Source organism: Coffea arabica, chromosome 2e, assembly GCF_036785885.1.
Source record: "Coffea arabica cultivar ET-39 chromosome 2e, Coffea Arabica ET-39 HiFi, whole genome shotgun sequence".
Classification (NCBI taxonomy): Eukaryota; Viridiplantae; Streptophyta; class Magnoliopsida; order Gentianales; family Rubiaceae; genus Coffea; species Coffea arabica.
The window spans coordinates 37,622,766-37,629,552 of NC_092313.1; the positions used below are offsets into that span (position 1 = coordinate 37,622,766).

Consider the following 6,787-nt stretch of genomic DNA (forward strand, 5'->3'; position numbering starts at 1 on the left):
TTGTGAAATTATCCCTTTTCATTTTTCATGCTGATTATTTCTTTTCTTGCCTATTTTTCATTTTATCCTTATTTTAGCTTTTTCCCCCCTTACGTACGAGACGCAAGTGTTTATTGATGGCTGCTTAGTCAAAATTGCCACAAGTTGACTAATTGCATGCAGGAAACTGGCAGGTTTTGTTAAAAATGTGATTTAAGTTTACTTAACGGTCATGTGATTTTCACGTGACCAGTTCCGTTAAAAATGGGCTAAATTGCCGTTTGAGAATGACATTGGTCAAAAAATATTAATTCAGATATCAAATGTGTCGTGCCCAAAAGTTGATGGACGAAATGTGTCCTTACCCCAAAGTTTGGGGATGAAAACCAGTATTTTCCCTTTTGAAGAATTGCTTCGTGATTAATAGTCAAGTTGTGAGAAGTGAATTTGAGAAAGCATATTTTCTATTCGGCACTTGAATTGTTGCTTGAGTGGGTTATTGTATTGCTTGAGGACAAGCAATGATTCAAGTGTGAGGGAGTTTGATAAGTAAATATTTCACATATATTTCGTACGGTTTTGCATGAGCTTTTGTCATATTTTTAGAGGATCATAGCCATATTTAAGCTCTTTTTGGTGCAAATTGCATCAAGTGTTGTTTAGTGATCGGAACTTGCAAAAATGAGTAGATTAATGCATAAACATGTGGTATTTTGTAGGTTGTTGGTGCATGAAACACTTCCATAAGATGAAGAAGAGGAAAAGTGCTAGTTGGAGGACAACGTACAAGTGAAACAAGGAGCAAAAGAGAAAGGAATTTTAAGTTGGAAACAGGGGAGAGAGATTCGAGCTTGGATCTATTTTCATCCCCTGTGATCTGAGCCCTCGTCTGATCTTCTGGAGAAGTGGATCAGAGGCTAGGCGATCCAAGCTCGGATCACATTGAAGAAGACTTCAGATACTACATGAAGAACGTATGAAGAAAATGCTGAGGGAAGTGACTTGAGCTCGGATCACTTTTCACCCCTCGGATCCAGGCCTCGGATCTTCCTCTCTCCTCTGCAATTTGTAGAACAACTTGTGCTCATTTCATATTTACTTTTTGACTCATGTTTCACACAAAATTTTGGCTGGAAGCTGGCAGACCTCTTGTACACTTGAAGAAGCAATATGTGAAGATTTCAATGAGGGGCAAATTTGGAAAGAAAAGGAGAAAAATACATTATTAGAAGGAAGTAAAACATATTAGAAGGGGTTGATATCAGATTTTAGTATTAGAACTTAGAAGTTAGTCTTGTCTTGTTCTCTCTAAATAGGATTTTTTTGTGGAGAACAATTGGAGACTTCATTGTACACCATTTTGTTGAAGAAATTGAAGATCATTCAAAGTTTCTTCGTTAACCTTTGCTAAGCTTTCTTTAATCTATCTTTTACTTGTGATTCACGATGTGTTCATGTAATGAAACTATGTGTTTTCTTCTTATATCTTACATGAGTAGCTAAATTTCTAGATCTAGAGAGTAGATGAAACTTATGGCTACTTGACATGAAATGAAATGAGTTACATTTGTTACATCTTGTATTAACTTGTTTACTTGTGTATGCTTATAACTTATTGTTGCTTGATCACCAATAACAAGCTCTTAGTTGTTATTATTCAATGAAAATTGGTAATAATGATGTAACAACATGAGTAGAGCTTAAGTAGTAGACTCATGAGAATAGAGGTACACTTAAGTGGATTAACTTGCATTTCATGAAGGAAACAAGAGTAGATCTAGTTATTTACCATAAGAATAGGGAAAACTAGACTATATCTGGGCCATTTCATCATGAGAATGAGATTTGGTAATATTGAAAATGAATCCCTAGTTAAACAAGGGTTGTAAAAAGAGGTAATTCTATTCATTTGTGTTGTTTATGCCAAAAGTGGAATCTACATCCCTAGACTCAAGTATTTAGTGAATTTTCTCCATATGTTGTCTTGCAATTGTCTAGTTAAGATTTGTAGGTAGTAGTAGTTAAAGATTCTCTTGCTTCAATTATTAGTTCATCTAAATAATAGAGTAAGTAAAGGACCTAGTACTTGTTTAAATTGCTCCTCATGGGATCGACCCGATACATGCCCTAAACTATTAATTTAACCTATATACTTGTAGTCAAACGAGTATAAATTGGAATTAAACTTGTACATATATTAAAAACCCGTCATTCATTATTGTTCTTTGTTGTTGGAGATGAAGACAAGTTATAGATTTGAAGAAAGTGTTTCTTTGTTGTTGTTGTTCCAAAAGTAAGAGATATGGGAGAAGTGTTTCTTTGTTTCCCGGTTTCTATGTCATAAGTATGATGTCCTTCTAAATTCTTTTTGGGTCCAAAAGGGGAAAAAACTGGTGGGAAAAAAATGGAGGGAGAATGAAAACTTTTCCTAATGAATTGATGTGGTGAAAGTAATTTTAGACAATGAAATAAATAGAAAAACATGTTTAAAGTAGCAATGTCTTTTGAAGGACATTTGCCTGACGGATCATCATAAAAAGCATGGTTTTCCTAACGAATAGGTTGGTTGTCATGAAAAATTTGTCACGAAAGAAATAATTTTTTGTAGTGTTCCATGTCAAGAACAACAAAGTCAATAGGAATTCTGAAATTCTTAACTTTTGTGAGCACATTTTCAAGTATACCTAAAGGATATTTTAGCTAATTGCAATGAAATGTTTGTTCGCTTAATTTCACTTAATCTTGATTTCTGAACTACACATGAAATCAAGGGCAAACTTACACGCAACTCACATAAAGCATTTGAAAAATTCACATTACCAATAATGCAAGGGATAGAAAACTTCTTGGATCCTTGAGCTTTTGTGGGGGTTTATGCTAAATTTAAGCACTACATTCCTCCATTAACCCTATGGCCTTGTACTCCTCCAAGTGTCTTTTCTTTGACATAATCTCCTTAGGAAACTTGGCATAAGATGGAATTTGTGCAATAGCATCTGTGTTGACACAAAATAACATGTATAGCGGAAGCAATTTTAACACATATAAAAATATGTGGGAAGAGGAGGAGAACAAATACTCACTAATTTAATTAACTCAAATCTCAACAAAACCCAACAATAGTCGTAATATTTCGCCCACAACAACTCAAAATCTCAACTATGAGGTTTTCTCTCAAATCCACTCTCGAGACTCAAATCAACTCAACTCTTCAAGTAATAACCTACCAAATTGGAAGTATTTATAACTGTGAAGCTTCCTAAAACAAATACAATTGTAAATCAAAATTTTTTTGGAAAATGATTTGAGATTTCCTAATTTAATATAGAAACTAAACAAATAAGACACTAAAAAGGACTAGAAAATAAAATACTAAGATAGCTTGGTTTAATTTCCTTCAATCTACAAAAGGGATGTCAATATGTAATTGTTTAAAAGTTTAACAAAATTTTCAAACTCTTTGTCACTCTTGCCCTTTTTCAATTGTTGTGGAAATAGAACTGGAAGTATAGGTGCATTTTGCTCATGAAATGGTTTTTCGCATAACCTATTCTTCTTTCTTGTTCTTATCTATCTCACCTTCTTTCTTATCTTTCATTTTCTCCTCTTTGTTACTCTCATTTTCTTCCTTTCCTTCATTAATTAGAAAACTGTCAAGCTGCCTACCATTGCGAAGAGTAATTGCCTTATAGTGTTCTCTAGGGTTCACTTTAGTTTTATTATGCAAATTTCCATGGTTCCTATTATTGATTGAATTAGCAATTTGACTGGTTGGATCTCTACATTTTTATAGATTGCAGTAAATTGGTCAATTCTTCTCTCAATTCTTTCAAATCTCTCCTTGGTGGAATTAGCCAATCTTTCAATGGCTAGGTCTATGCAAGTTTTGACTCAACGGATGCTTGTTTAGGTTGAAAACCCAATGAATTTATTTGTCTTTATTGTGCTCCTTAATTCTTCCATCCAAAATTAGGATAATTTCACCATATACTAGTTTTAGTATATGGTGAAATTAGTTGCTTTTCTATGACTATCTCTTTCATTTGCCCACTAATAATTTTTAGAAACCATCTCCTCAATCAATTGTTAGGCGTCTTCCATAGATTTGTTCACTAAAACTCCTCTTGTAGCAGTATCTATATTGAGTTTAGTAAGATAAGTTAAATCATTATAGAAGTTGAACAATAAGCCCATTAGAAAATTCATGATGTGGACATTTACTCTGTAGCTTCTTAAATCGCTCCCAAACTTCATATAATGATTCACCTTTGTATTGATGAAAACCAGTTATTTCCGTTCACATTTTTGCAGTTTTAACAAGCAAAATATATTCGTTCAAGAGTGCTTATGACAAATCAATCCAAGTAGTAATAGTTAAGGAGCATGTTAGTATAGCCATACCTTAACATTATTATGCAGAGAAAATGGAAACAATCTAAGTTTAATAGCATATCACTTAAACCATTGAACATAATTGTATCACATATCTTCGTAAAATTGGCTAAGTGTGCATTAGGGTCCTCCATTAAATTGCCGCTAAATTACTCTTGTTAAATAATTTGAATCAAGGCAGGCTTGATTTCAAATTATTTACATTAACTACTAGTCTTGCAATGTTAGTTTGTGCTCCAAAAGCACCCGACAGGGCATAGTCCCTCAAAACTTGGTGATTTGATTTACTCATTCCTCCGCGTTTGGCTTAGATTGGAATTGTTTGATCCAAGTTTCTCCTATACTTTCCTCCACTTGATTAGTTTTTTGTTGTGCAAGTCATCTTGCTTTCCTTGCTGTTCGTTTAATCTCATGATCTAAAAGAACTACAACTCGAAGTGATAGGTGCATACACAGCAAAAACACCAAAATTAGAAGATAAACTAAGACTAAATTGACACTGTGGTTAAATAGTAATTCTCAAATAAAATAAATTTAGATTAATAAGCTTATTTTTATCCCAATATTGAATTACTCCTTGATAACAGTGCCAGAAACATGATATGAGTTCAGGTTTTCAAGTAATCAAACCTAATTATTCAAGTATATAAACCTAAATACTTCGCTTTCTATAAGCATCTAGGTCGATTATGAGTACAGGATAAATTAGGGTCAACTCCACAAGGAATAAGTTTAATTACTAAAGCTAATCACTCGCTCTATTATCTAAATAACTCAAAATCCTTAACCAGAAAATAACAAAATTACTCCTACAACAACTACTGCAAGATAGAAATTAACTAATCAATTGAGAGAAAAATCCATGGAATCCCTAAGGTTTGTAATCCTTTGATTATTTGGACATGAATTAACCTAGTTGAATTTGCAATAATTTTACTACTTGTTAAGGATTTAATTTCCAAATTTTATTGGGCACTGATATCGTAAATGAACAACATGCTTGTGCCTAACCTCGTCTGCGACCATGGTTAAAAAACTAAACATAATTTCATAAAGATCTGTGAAATTATCAAAAAATCCATCTAAATACATTTTATACAACAGTGAATTTGATAGTTAGCTTTCAAAAATCTAGATTCGCATAGTGTTAACCAATTATCATTATTCAACAATGACTTAGGTGATTTGTAATTGGTGATTAATCAACTACAAATGTAAAAGCAGATTCAAGAACTAACAAGTATTAAACTTAACAAATCAACCATCATTAATTTAGTATCTCAAATGAACAACTTCATACTTAACTCTAGGCACAAAAGTCATAGCTTGCATCATTGTAAAGAGAGCAAGTGTAGAAACACAATCATAAAGTTACATAAAGAGTACTACAAGAAGAAGGGAAAAGATTAAAGTCACAAGATTTGTCGAATGAAGTTGTGTGTCTCAATCCTTTGTCTTCCACTTGAAGCTTCACTTGAACACCAAGGATCTTCACAAGCGATGATTGCAAGTTTCTTTCTCCAACACTTAAGCTAGACTTAGCTAGGGTTCTTCTTGTAGAGTTGGCTGCTAGGGTTTTGCAAGAAAGAATTGCACTTAATTTCTCTCCAGAAGTCTCCAAAAGAATCACTAAACTCCTGTAGAGGCCATGATGCCACAAAATTAGAGTGGAAATAATAAATAGTAAACCCTAAAAAGGTGTCTCAAAATCTAGCACTGCCTTAAGAACCAGCAGTGCAATTGATAGTGAAGAAATCTTAGTGGATACTAGTTAGCTTTCAGGTCTCCTTTTGTTGTTCAAATTTTAGGTTCAGTCAACTATGCAGCCAGCTTTGAAGGGTTTCCAGCCAGCTCTACCAGCTTTCTTGGACATTTTCATGCGTCGTTTCATCTTACTTCATGCGTGCACTTGAACCATCTTACTTTGAACTTCTAGATCAATGAAAATCATTTGTAAATCTTCTTTAACTTCATCCAATTATCTTCAAATTCCCTTCCCAATGATCCTCGTATCCTAAGTACCTACAAAGCAAGATTAAACCTCCATTTACTCAATAGAATTGCAACTTTCTTACACGAAACCAACTCGTACAATATCAGACTAAGTGTAGATTAAAACACTTCTAAAACTCCTAAACACACCAAAAGAAAACACACTTTACCTTACTAAAACACGTAAACTAAACACTTATAAGTAGGAATAGGGAGGGGTGGCCAAAGAACAGGTTCATTTTTGTTATGGAATTATTTTTTGATAGCGATCGAGTAGTGAAACTTGTGAACAGGAGAGCCAATCCCTGAAAGTGCACAGAATGTAGTAATAGTGCGTTAAAATTAATTAAAGTCTATGTAAAACATATAAATTTTTTCCTATGTAAAATATGTTTTCAAGCTTAAATTGTGCTTGAATTTAGCA

At 33.4% G+C, this 6,787-nt stretch overlaps 1 non-coding gene across 1 annotated transcript; it reads left to right on the forward strand.

Moving 5' to 3' along the window:
• The first annotated feature begins 4,178 nt into the window (after positions 1-4,178).
• On the forward strand, positions 4,179-4,285 carry LOC140037435 (small nucleolar RNA R71). The gene has a single exon (XR_011841338.1). It is a non-coding gene; the product is annotated as a small nucleolar RNA R71 (small nucleolar RNA).
• The last annotated feature ends 2,502 nt before the right edge of the window (positions 4,286-6,787 follow it).